Source organism: Nuphar pumila, chromosome 3 (genome assembly GCF_984573655.1).
Source record: "Nuphar pumila chromosome 3, dmNupPumi1.hap1.1, whole genome shotgun sequence".
Lineage (NCBI taxonomy): Eukaryota > Viridiplantae > Streptophyta > Magnoliopsida > Nymphaeales > Nymphaeaceae > Nuphar > Nuphar pumila.
Window position 1 is genome coordinate 81,863,381 of NC_143251.1, and position 18,796 is coordinate 81,882,176.

The following is an 18,796-nucleotide window of genomic DNA, read 5'->3' on the forward strand; positions in this document are numbered from 1 at the left end:
GATCAAGATGATGCATACCTTGATCCAGATCCAGCAGGTGATCCGAGTTCAAGGTCAACATCAGGACCCATGTCTGGGCATGTAAGATAAAAAGTTATAGATTCCTTATCTTTCATGTTTCCCTATTTGTTATGTAACTGCCTAAAAGGGTAGTGTTGTACTTTTGTAATGTTGTTTATTACAAATCACAGTCACATATATCAGCGATATTTTCAAAATATCGCGATATTATTGCTGTATTTTCAGCTAATGATATTATAGGTAAAATACCATGATATTTTAATTGATTATATCGTGATATTATCACAAGAATATCGCGATATTCTCGTGATAATATCACAATATTATCAGTTATTTTTACTGTTTTTATTTATTTTCTGCATTTTGAATTTATTTTTCTTCTTTTACATGTTTTACTTATTTATTTTAATATATATGTATTTTATTGTCTACAACAACAACAACAACAACTGCGCCTTCATCCCAAAACAATTGGGGTCGGCGATATGAACCAAAAAAGAAAATCATTCTGGGTCTTCCACATGAATCCTTCTCCTCCAATCATTTCTATCCAATGCCATGTCCTCGGTGAGGTTCAAAGCATTCATATCCTTTCCTATCATCTCTATCTAAGTCTTCTTAGGCCTACCCAGACATCTTTTAACTAATATATTTTCCCATTTCTCCATCCTTCTGACTGGAGCATCATTAGGCCTTCGTCGAATATGTCCAAACCACCGTAAACGATTCTCTTTCATCTTATTTTCAATGGATGCAACGCCTACCTTCTTACGTATCTCCTCGTTTCGAATCTTATCTTTTATTGTATTTCCACACATCCATCTAAGCATACACATCTCAGCTATACTCATTTTTTGAATATGATGTCTCTTGGCAGCCCAACATTCCGTACCATATAGTAAAGCGTGCCTAATTGTCGTCCTATAAAACTTTCCCTTCAACCGCAATGGCATTCTACGATTGCACAACACTCCAGTTGCACTTTTCCATTTCATCCACCCAACCTTTATCCTATGATTTACATCTTCATCAATTTCTCCATACTTTTGAATGATAAATCCCAAATATTTGACACAGTCATCCACCAATATTTCTTGCTCACCAAACTTCACTACACTCCCATCACTACTTCGTTGCTTACTAAACCAACATTCCATATATTCTGTCTTACTCTTACTCAACTTAAAACCTCTCGCTTCTAATGTCTGTCTTCGTATTCTAACTTAGCATTAACCTCAGCTCTAGACTCATCAATCAAAACAATATCATTAGCAAACAACATACACCACAACGCATTTTCTTGAACTGATCTCGTAAGTTCATCCATCACTATAGCAAATAGGAAAGGGCTTAATGCATATCCTTGATGTAACCCAACCATTATAGGAAAATTGGTCGTCACTGTTAAAATGTATCATTCAACATTTGTAATATTATATATATTATATATATATAAAGGATAATACATATTCATATATAGAATATATGCATATGTATTATCCTAATTATATATATAAAATATATATTTCTCTATTTATAGGCATAGGGGTAGTTTAGACATTTCACAGTTTTACGCATATTTCACTTGGAATATGTTTGTAATTTTACTTTTAATTTTTCCTTTTTTATTTTTCCCTTTTTTGTGGTTTGCGCCACCTAGGGAGGCTCCCCAAAGAGTCGTTGGGGAGCCTCCAACGGTCACAAATGTGACCGTTGGGGGCTCCCAACAACTCCTTTGGGAGCCCCCTAGGTGGCTCCTCTCTTGTGTTATAAATAGGGGTCTCCTCCTTGTAATTCCTTCACTCCTTGGAGGAGCTTATGCTCCATTGTATAGGGTTTTTACCCTCTTCTTCCTATTTCTTCAATAATATTCAACTTATGACTTTAAGTCATATTTATCCCTTTTATGGGTTTATGTATTAGCACTTGATGTGCTTGTGTTGTTCCCTTAAGTGGGTATATTCGCACTTAATGTGCATGTGTATGGGTTCATTATCGAACCTAAAATATTCAAAGTCACTTTCTAACATGGTATCAGAGCAAGGTTGAGATCGAGTTGCTCTTTGGTGCATCAGGAAGCGTGGTATTCAAGAAAGTTTTAAGGAAAAATGGTGAAGTATTCATTTCTCTCTCTTTTCTAAAAGTTATTCGGTATGCATTCTATTTCTTTAAAGTATTGTATGAAGAATTTAATATGTTCTTTTTTTATGTGTACTCTTTGTCATTATGTCTTTTTATAAAAATTTGAGTTACTTGATACTCTATTGAATCTTTTTCATAGACATACTTTTTCGTATGTTTTTCTTTGAAATTTTTTTGTTTGGCTTGTTACTCTTGTTCTAGTAGCTGAACATACTTGGTTTTGAGTGTATTTTTACGTAGACAAGAGATGCTTTTTGGTCCATGTTGGCGTGTATTCTCTTGTTCTTGTCGTAGATGCACTCATTTCAAGTATTATTATATGTAGACAAGAGGTTCTTTTGCACACCTTTGTGTGTGTCTTTGGCCTTTAATGGCATTATATTTATATTCTTGATCTATTAGCTTATACACTTGATTTATGGGTTTTGGAGGACTAATGAGGTAGTTGTTTGTAATGGATGAACTATTGTTGAAATTTGCAAAATTTCATTCATGACTTGTGTTTTAAGATATTCAAGTGAATCATATTTTTGATATGCATATTTTAAAATCAAGTTGATTTTTTGGCATTTAATCTATATATTAAGTGCTTACAGTTTTTTCGGCATCTTTTGTATTTGATATACAAAATGAGTCTTTTGTCTCAAATGATATTCATTTTTGAATCTTGGGTGGATGCTTTAATATATTTAGTCAAATCATGCTTCTTATATATGACATTTGTTTGACATAGATCTTCTCCTTAAAAGATGTGAAAAACTCTATTATGCATGTTAATATTTAAGTCCCTCTTATTGAAGATCATATTCGTCATGCCTTTGAACATTTGTATCCGTGTTCTTTTAAAAATCTTTTGAACTCTTGGGTTCATTTTTTGACTAAAGTATGTTTGGAGCATGTTCATTAATGATTTCTTTAAATATTAATTCATTGTATGATAGTATATGCATATGCTCATAATGGCCTTTTAGGCCCTCATTCAATAAAGCATATGTAGCTTATGCCTCTTCGTAGGCTTATTGTGGTGTCCCTTAGTGGACCATTTTGTTATTCCCCATTATGGGGTTGTGTTTGTCCAATGATGGACCTTTTGAATGCATTATGCATTCTTGTAATTCGTTTCCGCTCTCTCTTTAACATGATATTTGATTTTTGAAACTTTGGTTTTCTAAATTTTCTTTTCATGCTAAAGTAATTATCCTATTATGAATAAATTTTGCACCTTGTTAGGAATGTTCCTTTTTGAGTAAAGTGCAAAGATATTTTTTACTTGTTCTTTGTTGTTGTTCCTCAGGATCTTGATGGTAAGAGGAAAAAAAGTACCTTGGATAGATCATGGAAGGTGCTCATCGTTAAAAACGTTGGAGGAAGACATTTGTAATGACATTCATATTGAAGGCTCTTGAAGCCTTGAGATTCTTCCTCTTGCTTTCTTCAATCTTTTCGTTCCCCCACGCAAAGCTTGAGGGGGGGTGTTAAAATGTATCATTCAACATTTGTAATATTATATATATTTTATATATATAAAGGATAATACATATTCATATATGGAATATATGCATATGTATTATCCTAATTATATATATAAAATATATATTTCTCTATTTATAGGCATAGGGGTAGTTTAGACATTTCACAGTTTTACGCATATTCCACTTGGAATATGTTTGTAATTTTACTTTTAATTTTTCCTTTTTTATTTTTCTCTTTTTTGTGGTTTGCGCCACCTAGTGAGGCTCCCCAAAGAGTCGTTGGGGAGCCTCCAACGGTCACAAATGTGACCGTTGGGGGCTCCCAACGACTCCTTTGGGAGCCCCCTAGGTGGCTTCTCTCTTGTGTTATAAATAGGGGTCTCCTTGTAATTCCTTCACTCCTTGGAGGAGTTTATGCTCCATTGTATAGGGTTTTTACCCTCTTCCTATTTCTTCAATAATATTCAACTTATGACTTTAAGTCATATTTATCCCTTTTATGTGTTTATGTATTAGCACTTGATGTGCTTGTGTTGTTCCCTTAAGTGGGTATATTTGCACTTAATGTGCATGTGTATGGGTTCATTATCGAACCTAAAATATTCAAAGTCACTTTCTAACAGTCACCCCTCCACAAGTGCAGACATTGGTTACTACTCCTTCATATATATCTTTAATTATACTAATGTACTTGAGAGAAACACCTCTCTTCATCATTGTCCACCAGAGAACATCCCTAGGCACTCTATCGTATGCCTTCTCCAAATCAATAAAAACCATATGCAAATCTTTGTTCCTCTCTCTATATCTCTCAATAAGTTGTCTAAGAAGATGTATAGCTTCCATAGTTGATCTTCCAGGCATAAAACCAAATTGATTCTCCGATATCATGACAACCTTTCTCAACCTATACTCAATCACCCTCTCTCAAAGTTTCATAGTATGACTCATGAGTTTTATACCACGATAGTTTGTGCAATCTTGTATATCACCCTTATTCTTATATAGAGGCACCAAAGTACTCTTCCTCTACTCATTAGGCATCCTATTTGTCCGCCAAATCTTGTTAAAAAGATTTGTCAACCATTCTAAACCTTTCTCATCCAAGCATTTCCAAGCCTCGATAGGTATACCATCTGGGCCAACTGCCCTTCTTGATTTCATTTTCTTCAAAGCCTCTACAATTTCTTTCTTTTGAATCTTGCGTATGAAGTCACGATTCATCTCATGAAAAGGAATGGAGAAGTCTCCAAGATCCTGAGCATGACTTCCATTAAACAGCTTATCAAAATAATCTTTCCATCTCTCCTTAATCTCCTCATCTTTGACTAAAACCCTTTGCGTTTCATCTTTGATACATCTAACCATACCCAGATTCCTCGATTTCCTATCTCTCATCTTTGCAAGCCTATAAATATCCTTTTCACCTTCTTTGGTATCCAACTTATCATAAACCTCCTTATATACCTTATCCTTCGCGTTTCGAACTACTTTTTTAGCTTCCTTCTTTGCTATCTTATACTTCTCTAAATTCTTCTCATTATCACGATTCTTACTTAGATTTCTATAACACTCTCTTTTAACCTTAATAGCTAATTTGACATCCTTGTTCCACCATGATGTATCCCTAGCGGTGCACCGCCTTTAGACTCACCCAATACCTCCTTAGCCACCTTTCTCATGCCATCTGCTATCTTATTCCACATTGATTCTGAATCCTCCTCGAGACACCAATCAGCTTCCTTAACTACCTGCTCTACAAACATTCTTTGTTTAGCTTTTTTCAGTGCCCGTCACTTAATTCTAGGATCTATCCTATGTCTATCCCTTTTGCGTTATTTTCTAATTCTAAGATCTAAAATTAAGACTCTATGTTGTGTAGTTATTCTTTCTCTCGGTATAACCTTACAATCGATGCAACAACCCCTATCTCTTTTTCTAAGTAGGAAAAAATCTATCTGACTCGTATTAACCCCACTTTTAAATGTTACTAGGTGAGACTCCCTCTTCCTAAACCAAGTGTTTGCTAAGATCATATCATAGGACAAACCAAAATCTAAAATCCTTTCTCCACTTTCGTTTCTTTCTCCTATACCATAGCCTACATAGATACTCTCAAATCCATCCTTACTAATGCCTACATGTCCATTAAGGTCACCGCCGATGAAAAGCTTTTTTCCATACGATATCCCTTGTACTACATCTAAATCTTTCCAAAATTGACGCTTAATGGAATCATCTAAACCTACTTGAGGTACATAAACACTAATAATATTAATAATATCCGTACTTAATACTAATTTAATAAGTAAAATCCTATCACCCTTCCTACGGACCTCAACTACATTATCTATAAACTCACGACTAATAACAATCCCTACTCCATTCCTATTCCTATTTATTCCTGTATACCAAATCTTATATCCCCAAGGTTCTATCACTTTTGCTTTCTTACCTACCCATTTGGTCTCTTGTAGACATAAAATATCCATATTTCTCCTACACATAACATCTACTAACTCTATCAACTTACCAGTTAAAGACCCTATGTTCCAAGTGGCTAACCTAATTTTATGGTCTTGAACTATCTTCTTTACCCCCACCCGTCCAACAAAGTGAGGGAACCCTTGCCTATTTGACACCACACCCGGACGCTGGTGTGACGAGTCATTTCTGGGCGACGACCTAGCAACCCTTGCCCATTTATCACTGCCTTCGGGCCTATATAGTACAACGCGTCGCTCAGTAGGGAACACCCCAACAAAATTCTCATATTGGTTCATATGTATTTTATTGTCTAAATATGATATTTTCTTATTTATTTTTGTTATTTTTACAATTTTTAAAAAAATTGTAAGCCCCAAGATTTTCCCGAGATTTATCACCAAACCTATAATATCATGGGAAATAGCCTTGCCGATATATATTTGATACTGATATTTGTGACTATGTTACAAATACATCATAGAAGAGGACGTCAAAGTCTATCTTCCATGTTTCTATTTTCTCTCCCAAGATGGCACTCAAACCCTTTTTGCATGAGATAATATATAAATATAAACTATATATATGTATATATATGAATTCCAACAAGCCAATCCAATACGAGCCCGTTAGCAGGCGACCTTGGATTTGGGTTTGAGATTTCAAAAGAATTATTTGGTAGGATGTGGTTTCTTTCACATCTGACCTGATTATTTATATGAGCTGATTGGGGTCAACCCTAAACCGGGTGTTGATCCAACTTATTGATAGCTCTAATGGCTAGTGAGAATTCTCACTGGCCCACAAGTCACAAATTGCGATGCATAGTGTAACGTCCCAAAATTTCAAACTTGTAAATCTTGAAAATACGTAGAAAATAAAAAAAGGGTTTTTCAGAGTTTTTATTTTTAAAGAATCCGAAAATGATTTATTTTGAAAACAAAACAAGTTGACTACTTTGGGCACGTTAGCACAAAAATCTTTGCTCAAAACCACTATTAGGAGCATTTTTACAAGACAAAAAGTGAGATCAAACTATATTCATTAGAAACTATCATTTGTACAAAAGTTTGGGGATTCTCCTTGAGACAAAACTCCAATAAGGAACCTGGACTCAAAAATTGCGAGCAGGAGAGTGAGGCCTTGAGTCATCTCGCATCACTCTATCGCCGTCAAGTAGGCTGCCTAATCGTCACCTGCCCATAAAATGGGTTAGTAAACAAAAACTGATAGGTACGCAAGTAAGACAATAATGAACTGAAATAACCCTATGATAAGTAGTTTAAGACAATTTATAATTTATTAAAGCAAGAAGAGCTAGCGACTCAAGAAATGAGTTATATTAGCACAATCAATTGATATCATAAGCATAGATGAAGTAACATGGATAATTAATTCTGCATGCAGAGAGTAACTAACTATCACAATTAAAGCATAAACAAATCATACATCTCATAAGTGATCAAAAGTGTGAAAATGATATTTATTGTTTCGATATTAGCTGGCTTGTGGGTACGCACGGACGCGAAATGTAGAAACAACCGAGACTGATCCGGGGGTTTATTATGCCATGTGTTTTAGATAACCCGGATGGCTGACTGAGTCCGCTCTCCAAGAGGACGGTCAGTGAGCAAGAGAGAAGTCCTCGAAGGCATTTGTGACTACGGATGCATTCTACGTCTGCAGAAGTACCTAGGAGTTACTACCTAGGATAATTATGGTAGTCTCTTTCCCCTAACTCTGATGACAGGGGAAGCCGAGTCATTTGCCCGTGGGGTGGTCATTAATGATCTGTCCATCGGAGTTTTTGTACCATCCATCCTCTCTCTTAATGAACCGTAGAAGGCGAATGTGCATGACGGGGGTTTCTTAACCGCCGCCCCATTCTACATGCTCTGGTCTGTTAGACCCACTCGAGCATCTTACCTCTGAAGGCAAATTGTAACCATACTGTATGTGTTTCATCAAGTGTGTCCCGCATGTTCGAGGTTCTCTACGACCTCTCATCCTACTCATCGTAGAATCATCCGTCTAAGTGGACGATTACGATGATAAGGGTATGGGTCTCTCAAGGAGAACCCAACACAATGTTTCACAAGAGCAAAATGTACAAGTAATTTTTAGCATGCTTATCATATTGAGAAACAAAAAGTATGCAAGTCTTAGGATCGCCCTGGATCCAACAAAATACTGCTGAGTGCATCGACTCAGAGTGGAGCAATGAGCTAGGGTACTCCAGCTTTGCTTTGCACATCTACGCTCTCGAGAAACCGAAGCTTCGCACGGAAACCCTTTTCTCGAGACTAAAGCACCTATACCCAACTTCGCATCTTTCTTAAAAAGAGCGAAGTAGGTAGGTGCTCCCACATGCCCTGCAAGGCAGTGCGCGGAAGGAGCTACAAGGGCACGACCGCACACTGCGTGAGGCGACAAGAATGCAAGAACATAACTGAAAGCAACAATGCGAAAACAAAGCCTATGCACATCAAGCGCGACGACAACAGGAAAGTAACAACAAGAATTTAAGTGCAGAAATGTAAAGACAAAAATTTAAATACAGAATGGAGCCTGTATACGTAAAAGCGCGACGGCGACAAAAAACGTAAAGACAAGAAAGTAAAAGGGCAAAGGTCGCGAAACCACGTCTTTTTTTATTTTTAGATTTTTAGTCCATATAGTGTTATTTTAGTCCTTTATCGTCCTTTGCGCGACTTTCCCCTACCTTGGGGAGTTGTGAGGTTGTGTGCGCCTACAAGCATAGGTAATGATGATCTCGTGCCGCAGCGCATGAGAGGGCTCCCTTGCGCAAGCTGCGAAAAGTGCACATGTTAGCATATTAATCACGAAAAAGGGAAAAAAAAGGGGGGCAAGGTCCTATGCGCCTGCCTGCATATTAACTAAGGGTGCTCAGGGGCAGGGGCATCACCCCTGCTGAAGACCCACGTGCAGCAAGGGGGGCAAAGCCCCTTGCCGAAAAGGGTCGAGGTGGTAGGGGCTTCGCCCCTGCTAGCCTGAACGGGAGGACCGACAGGCCCTGCCTGCCGGCACAAAAGAAGGTGGGGGAAAGAGGGGCTCGACTGACAGGTCGGGCCCCGCCTCGCCTGTCGGAGCAAACATAAATGAGGGGCCGAGCCCCTCCTTTGCGAAATAAAAGGTGTAGGGAGGCACAGGGAGGGGGGTTCGGTCCCTCCCTGCGAGCCGAGTTCGAGACAGGGGACCGATCCCTCTGTCTGACGTGAAAAGGAGGGCTGGCAGGCCCTGCCTGCCGACAACGAAGGAGAGGTCGAAGAGGGGAGGGCTCGGCCCCTCCTATGTGGAAACATGGTAGCAGGGAGGGGCTCAACCCCTCCCCCGCGAAAATGGGGCACCAAGGAGGGGCTCAACCCCTCCCCTGCGAAACGATGGCAGGGAGGGGCTCGGCCCCTCCCCTTCACAAAGAAGAAGAAGAAGAAGAAGAAGAAGAAGAAGAAGAAGAAGAAGAAGAAGAAGAGAGAGAGGGTTTACCTGAGAGGTGGCCGAAAGGAGGAGGGTGTCGCAGGCGTCGGGTCTCCTCCGACGAACCAAAGAAAATGAGGGAGGCGGTTGGGTACTTGGCGAACCGAAGTGGGAGAGAGGGGGAGCAGAGGGAGGGGCGAAGGCTGTCGGTCGGCGCTTCGGCGAGCCATCGAGCGGCGACTGGAGGACGGACGGAGAGAGGTGGCGAAGGAGCTGCGGTGGCAGACAGAAAGGGTGTGGGGTTAGGGTTTCTCTTTAGAAACCCTAACCCGAGCCCTCTTTAAATAAAGCTCGGGGGGTGTATACCCGGGTTTGGATCTGGGTCGGGTCCGGACCCGACCCAGGTCCGACCCAAATCGATTTTTTTTAACGCGGATTTTACACATAGGATGGAACACCAGCACCATCAAATTTTTTAAAATAAGATGACTTTGTATTTTAGCTTTAGCTGAAAGCTTCCGGCCCACAAAGCTGGCAAATTCTGATCACCAGATATCTATGAAGCCCCATCGATGAGGAGCCAATATTTACGGTTGATTCAAATCCACCAACCTTAAGTGGGACAGGAAACTTGCAATTTAATGACGTTTTTTTTATGATAACTGCTTTTATCAGTAATTTATGGTGGTCAAATACTGTAACTACTGATCGACAAATTTCAGGTGGAATCTAATTTGTAGGAAACTAAGCAATGAAATTGCATGATAAAAAATGAAAAAGAATTGAAGCACTAAAAGTACTACGGGACTCAAAACATGTGGCAGGCACTAAAAAGTAGATTTGTTCATTACATATCAGATCCACCTAACTAATCATCCTCTAATCTATACCATCTTTTCAGAACGAAAACTACCAAATTTTGCCATTTAGATGATTAGCACCGAGGACCTTCTATTTTGGCATGACTCTCGACTTCCTATTTTTGTCCAATTTTGAACTTGGAAATACTCCTCTTCAGGAATGTTCTATTTCTGTTTTATTCTTATCCAATTTTTAGGCTTCACCAGTTACCCAATTAAAGCACATGAAAATTGCCAAGTGACGTTGCCCAAAATCTAATAAGATGCAACTTAATGCCTTCTACGATGTAGATTCTGAAAACATATGATCAGCTTTCTACCAATCTTTTCTTTTTTGCTTTATTCTTGGACAGTTCGCAGGCAATTGCGGTATTGTTATTCTTTTCCTCATTATAGGTGTAGTATCAGTGGACTCTCTCTCTCTCTCTATATATATATATATAAGCTTTATTTTTTCCCCTTTTAGAAGCAAAATGTGTGCATTTTGTGGTTCTTTATTCTGTGTTCTTGACTTTACTGAAGATCATCTGATAGGCTTTGGAACAGTAACATAAAAATGTACACACTCTTGTGCAAGAGGCCAGGTTGCTTTTGATGAACTAAACCTATTTTTTGTTTTCGTTTTTTTCCCTGACTGCTTTTCTCCATTTCAGTGTGATTTGAACAAACTTCTAGACTTTCTTTTTCTGAGAAATAAGATTATTTTGGCCTGTAGGAGTTGGATGAGATATGCGAGCAAAACAATTGGATGTTGCCAATCTATACTGTCCTCCCAGCTAAAGGTACCCATTTACTTTTGCTGGATTTTTTTTTTTTGGGTTGTTGCATCGTTGTTGGCTGAGGATGATATTCCGCTGAATTTCTTGTTTGTACCTTCTTTTTTTGTAGGCCATGTTACAATGACAGATAATGTCCTTAGATACTGTCAATTCTAACAACAATGAATTGTGTTCTATTTCAGTTAGTATAAAATGTCAATGCATGCATAAATGCATTTATTCAAGGTCTGTATATTTTGGTATTTATGGTGGTACATGGAAGCCGCTTAGACTAACAACATTGTGAATATGGTATAGTATTTAGTTTAGTGATGCAATAACCCAGATAGACTTTAAATGTCATGGCTTCATAAGCTGCCAGTTTTGCAAAACTCAGGGGTATTAACAAAAGGGCAAAGGTATTTTGAGGGAAAACTCTCACTACATTTACACATGGCTGCAGTGAGCCATCAAGAATTTTTATTTTCAAACCAGTAGCTTGGTCAAGAAACTATTGTTATGCAGGGCTATTCTTGGTGGTTATCATTCTCTTCTCCTTCCCAATAGATAAGATGCTCTCTCTGTGTGTGTGTGTGGCCATTTCTTTAAAATTTTCAAATGTACAATCTTCTTGTTTGGGCTCTCCCTCTCTCTCTCTCAGGCCATTTCTCTAAATTTGTCAAATGTACAAGCTTCTTGTTTGAATTCTGTCTCTCTCTCTCTGAGGCCATTTGTCAAATGTACAGTCTCCTTGTTTCAATTATATCTTTGACATTGGGAAATCTTTTGGGCCAGAGAGTGATGTTCTTTAGTTATACAACTATAGAAAGTACCTTGGTGGGATTTTGAAAATTGCCAAGTGCAAGGAAGTTTTCTGCATTTCTCGAGCTCTGCTGCAAGTAGGGCTGGAAACAAAGTGAGACACTTGTGGCTTGGGTCATGCTCAGTTTGTAAAGGGCTTCTTCCAATCTGCAAAATAAGCTAGATAAGCCAAACATGAACAAGAGGTTTTCAGCTCAGGTTGAAATAATACAAATTTGTTTTAAATATATTTTGCATTTGCTTGCAAGCTCACATAGACACAGACGTGGGTATAGGGCACAACACATATGCTTGGTACATTGTGCGAGTTGTGTAAAATTAAAACATGGGGGCACGACTGTAATGTGTGTGTGTGTGTGCTCATTTCAAATTCTTAATAGTAAATACAATTTGAAAATTGATACCTAATATGGTGAGTGACAAATTTTAATCACAAAATCATAGAAATGAATGAAAAATAGACAATTGAGAAGAAATAGATGAATTTAGGAACATGGTGCTGAGTGTATCTAACACGTTTGACTGTATGTCTGAAGTGTCATGGTGGTTCCAGTGTTGTATCGTATTGACATGAGAAGCACATGCTAAGTGAAGTGTGTGTGTGTGTAACATACGTTGCAGGCAATAGGTTTAAGTTCAAATTCTGTTGCTTCCATTTTTGAAACAATGTTTTTTTTTTCGAAAATGAGCCAATTCAAACTTGGCTCAATAGGTCTAGAGTTCAAATCTTATTGTTTTTAGTTTTTCTTCTTTAAAACAATATATCTTTTTGATAAATGAGCTCAGCTTGTTAGAAGCACACACTCAAACTCTGCTCATTCGGTTTGTTTACCAGCCCTAACTACAACCTGTGTAAGTTAACTCATTATGCTACGTGGCCTGAGTGTTATATCTAAAGGTTGCTTTGATCTTTATAACAATTAACACCATAATTTCTGTATACAATTTTGTGTTGGATTACCTTGATCTACTGCCCGGTTGTCTTAAGTTAACAACTCACAACACTGTTGAACTGCTTTGCATGCCACTGAAGACTTAAGTTTTAACTCATCTATTTTTGGGATGCTGTAGGTGGGTTTGTGGCAAGCGTGACAGTTCATGGTTTGGACTTCAATTGTTCTGGTGATGGTAGTGATATAAGAAGCAAGCCGCACGAGGCAAGAGAATCTGCTGCAACATGCATGTTGAAGAAATTGCGTAACCTGGCAAACCGGGTGTAGTTTCCTTCAACACGCTTAAAGCCCAAGACTCGTCTTTTTCCAGTGTATATATGCATGCATGTGTTCTCATGATGTTCAAGTTTTCTCACATTGGTGGCAGCGTAGTTTGATATCTTAAAGAGGGTGATTGTCTTTGTTAGAGGAATATATACACTGTTTTGGAATATTAAACGTCACTTTAACAACTTAAAAGCCTGTAAATGTAGGTGAAGTTTGAAGCTACTCGGATATGAATGAAAATACTGATTGGTCAGTGGCCTGCAAATTAGTCTTCTTGTATGCTTGTAAAACCACCATTGTTGACAGCAGTTCAGTCTGTTGGTATCAACCATCTACCCTTTAGATCTGGATTTTGAATTTGGATCAGGTTGGGTAATTTGATGATCTGATTGTGTGTATATATATATATATATATATATATATATATATATATATATAGAGAGAGAGAGAGAGAGAGAGAGAGAGAGAGAGAGAGAGAGAGAGCTGCACACATTAGGCCCCATTTCTCGTTTTGCCCCATAGGTTTTTAAGTGTTTTATGATGGATCTGAACTGTTAGATGTGTTTAACATGCTCGATTTAGTGAGAATCGACTCTTGGATCATGTTTTTTTTATTAAAAAATATATTTTTATGATCTGGGGAAAACTGATCACTGGAAAAACTCGTATACATGATCCAAAAGTCCGGTCCCACTAAATAATACCTGAAAAAAACTTAAAACTATGATTTTTAATGGGGCCTGAGACCCAATGAAAAGGGGCTTAAGGAATGCATTACTCTTATATATATATATATATATATATATATATATATATATATATATATATATATATATATATATATATATATATATAGTGATTGGTTCCTAATGGTAGGTGGGCGTGGACTGTAATTTTTCATTTTTTTGCAGATGTGATCTCCATGGTTAGTTTAATAGAAATCGGCTTTTGAATCATCCGATTATGACATTTGAATAGGATCTTATATGGATTCAAAAATCAATAGATCAGAATTTTTATAAATTTTAAAGCTCAAAAATCTTTTTTTTTTTGACAAAAAAGTATGATCCAACCGATTCTTAGCAAATGGATGATGCTACACACACATCTAAGGTTAGATTTACCAAACATGGCCTGAAACGAAAAAAACAGTGCTGTCCATATCATATAGAGGGTTGAGAAACTCTCTCTCTCTCTCTCTCTCTCTATATATATATATATATATAGAGAGAGAGAGAGAGAGAGAGAGAGAGCGAGCGAGAGAGAGAGAGAGAGAGAGAGAGAGAGAGAGAGAGATGGGTAAGTGCGAAATTGGTGTGCTAAATGATACATGAAAATAGGTTTTTCTGTTCTACTGGTGTTTTTTTTGCAGTTTCAACCCTATAAATGTGTCAGGGCATGGTCGATTTATGAGGAAAATATGTTTTTGATGAAAATTTGGAGCCTAAAAAATTTACAAAGATTTTGGACTTGATTTTTTGAAAATTATTAAAACCCATCCATGTGTTGGAATTGAACACTTTAAGAGCTAATCACTATAAAATCAAGTACATAGATCACATCTGTATCGTCAGAATTTAAAAATAAAATGAAAAAACCCTGAAAAACTCATTTAACACTTATTATTTATCACCTACCCATTACTCTCTCTCTCTCTCTATATATATATATATAGGGAAATGAAAACTTACAAAATGGGTAGGTGTTAAATGAAACATGCTAAATTTTGTGTTTTTTCAAAATTCTGACCATACAGATGTGATATACCATTTTTTTTCATTCAAAATGCATGATCCAAGTGTCAATTTTTATTAAATCAATCATGCTGAACACATCTATGGGGTTGAAAATAAAAAAAAAGCACAGGAAATCCATTAACATGTTTCATTTAACACCCTGCCCATTTTCTAGGTTTCCATTATATATATACTTCACGTTTTGAAAATATTCACTTGGTAAATGGTACCTAAGGTCATGTCCCATGACCAAACCATGCAATGAGTCTTCCTCATATACTTTTGAAACCAAATGAGTCTTGCTTACCAAGTTCGGGTAAATTGGATCAAGGTTAGGTCACAAGCCGGCTTAGCTCCAGGTAGCTAACTTGATTCAATTCAGATATTCTTTTCCTTGCAAACCAAATCAGATTAGGTTCAGAAAATAATTTGTCTCTAGAATACTGGGTTTAACAAACGAAACATGATGGTATTGTATAGAGAAAATGATACGTTTCTAAAAATGCCTTGAAATTTTTTAATTCCGCCCCATGCCTAAATTCACAAACGCCCAACTTCTTTAGAATCTTTTTACCCTTTCACGATATATAGGTACACTATCTCGATCTTGCAACCCTACTAAAAAGTACAATTGAATGATGATTTTGCCAACCTCACGAAGTTTGCATAACCAAATTTGTGAACATCTTGTAACTAAAATCTATGTACCTTTGCAAATACTGTACAAAATGCACACACACACACACACACACACACATATATATATATATATATATATATATATATATACAACATTCATGAGCTACCACAAATAACCTTTAAGTAACTGATCCTCAAGGTGGTCCACAAATGTGTGATGACATTCGCATAATGTTTTTGAATGTCTACGACCTTCGCATTTTGATTGACATCTACAAATAAGATACTATCTTCACATATATAGTATGACATTCACGAGCTACCATGCAAATCTCCTTTAAGTAAATGATCCTCAAGGAGGTCCGCAAATGTGTGACGACATTCACATATAATTTTTGTAAATGTTCCCAACCTTCGCATTTTATTGTTGTGAATATGCTATGCGAAAGTTCTGATGCATTCACGGAGTTATCAAACATTCACAAATTTGAGGAATGACTTACATGCAAAATTTTCAAGTTTTTGTGAATGTCTGGACGAGCATTCAATGCGATGATCATCAATATTAAAGCGGCAGTTTACATTTCAAAGCTATTTTCACACAAACTAAGGTTGTTTGTGGTTTGTAACCGGTGGTACCTGTGATCATCGCAAAATTTTTCCTCTCTTGTGGTTTTCTCTCTCTTCCTTCTCTTTTCCTTTTCTAACCTTTATTTTCCTCCTTTTTGAAGGGAGAAGAATAAAAGACATAAAAAAAGAGAGAAGAGAAAAGAAAGAAGAGAAGAGAGAGGAATTCTTTCGCGGGGTCTCACTTGACCTTGATTTGAAAATATTTAGAAAATTACTCGCCTCCGTTTTTTAAAAATTTGCTAAAAAAATGGAGAGACAGGATTCGCTCGTCGGTACGAGGTTCGACCGTTCCTGGCGCCTTTACCAGAGGTAATCGAACCAAGGATCGAATCTATGCCTTTTGCTTTGCCTAAACATTATCTAAGAATTTATCCTAAAGATCTAAATGCACAAAGAATCATACTTGTGCAATGCAAGGATGTATGCTCTTTTGAAAGAGGTTTTGAAAATTTCCAAATGTTCTGAGATGATCTTTGATAATGGAGTGAAGAAATGATTGGATCTAACTTAGAATTTGAGATAGATCAGAGAAGTTCTAAGTCTTTGAAGTAAATCAGAGTTGGAAGAATAAATCTTGATTTTGGAAAAGAATGACTTGAATCTTTAAAATGAAAGGAAATGAAGTTTCAAACTTGGAAATGGACTTTTGAATTTGAACTTGAATTTAGGAAAGGAAATGAATACTTGAAATGGAATTAGATTTTTGAAATCAGGAATTGAAATGGAATTAGATTTGAAAGTTGGAATTGGGAATGGAATTGGATTCTGGATCCTAAAATGGAATTGGATCTGAAGTCTAAGATCCAAAGTAGAATTGAATTCTGGATTCTAAAATAGATTTGGATCTGGATTCTGAAATCCAAGGTGAAAATGGATTCTGGATCCTAAAGTGGAATTGGATCTGAAGTCTGAGATCCAATATGAAAGTTGAATCCTGGATCCTAAAATGGATTTGGAGCTTTTAAATTCAGAGGATGAATTGAGAATTTCCAAGTTTGAATTGAACTTGGAAAATGAAATTTAGAATTTGAATCTTGAATATACAAATGAATTTCAAAGTCAATTTAGACTTTGAATTTGAAGTCTGAATTTGGAACCAAAAGATGAATCAGAAATTTCAAAGTTTAAATTGAACTTTGAATTTGATTGGAGTTTTGAATATAAGATGAATTTTTGGAATTTCAAAGTCAATTTGAACTTTGAAATCTGATTTGAATTGGAATTTTTGAATATAAAATTGAATTTTTGAAATCTCAAAGTCAAATTGGACTTTGAAATTGAAATCTAAATCTTTGAAATAAGATAGAAGAATAAATTGAAATAGAGTTTGAAGAAGGATATTTGAGATCACTTGGATTTTGAAAAGAATTTCGAAAATATGATGCAGTTCTATCTTAAATGATGAATGAATTTAAAGAACCTTGAAATTGGATTTTAAAAAGCAATTCCATTCTTTAAATGAATTAAAACAAGATTGAAGATATAATACATCCCTGACTATGGTCATTGAATGTATTATATAATAATCTATATTTAAATTCACGTGAAGAATAAAACACATTTTTTTTGTGCTTCTATAGAATTTAAAATGAAATTAACTCTCAGTATACCCTGACTATGGCCATTGGTATATATATTGAATTAATTTTAAATTAAATTCTGATAAAAGAGAAAAATTATTTTAAGGAAAATATGATGATCTTTGAAAATGATCCAGTGTTATTTCATAAAAGATAAAAATCTTAAGTCTTGTTTACATCCTGACTATGGCCATTGATGTAAATCATCAACTTAGGACTAATTACCTCTTACGAAATGGTGCACGTGCCATTCGTGTTGCCATTTGTGAGAATTTGAGAATAAAGGGTAAAATGATATGAGAACAAGTAATTCATGATATTTACAATGCTCCTTCATTCTAATCTAATATAAATCTTCTCATCGATCTAATTATTACAATATGGAAGTGATATAATCCTTTATTCAATAAAGGAAGTCTAAGCTTTCCATATTTTTCTGCAAAGACTAAGTTAGCACAAGACAACAAACAACTATGAAAAGATATTGCAAATATCATATATCTCATGTAAAAAATGTAATACATCATGCTGGTGAGAGATCATATATCTGAATGCCTAAGGGATGCTTTATACTAAGAAGGGAGTGGATGCTAAAATGCATGCTAAACATCCTAATTTAGTGAGAAAATAGATATTATAACATGGGAAGATCTATACATGAATATATATGCACACTAAAAATAAAGAAAACCTAACTGAGAAGGCATAGACAGTGATATTATGGGAAATATTGGTTTAAGACTATACCTTTTGCAGCAAACCAAATACCGATTTTGAATTAGCATACCAACTGCTTCCTATTTTATCCAAAACTAACATACGAACCGATGAGTCCCAGTTTTACAACAAAACTTCCATTAGCCTTATAGCTAGATGTGGATGAAGTGTTTGCAGAAAGTGTGTGCTATATTGGAGGTGCATTGATTTGCTGCAACTTATCAATGAATTCAAAAAAATGTTGTTGGTATTCAATGTGCACTGTTGACTGACGCTGGGA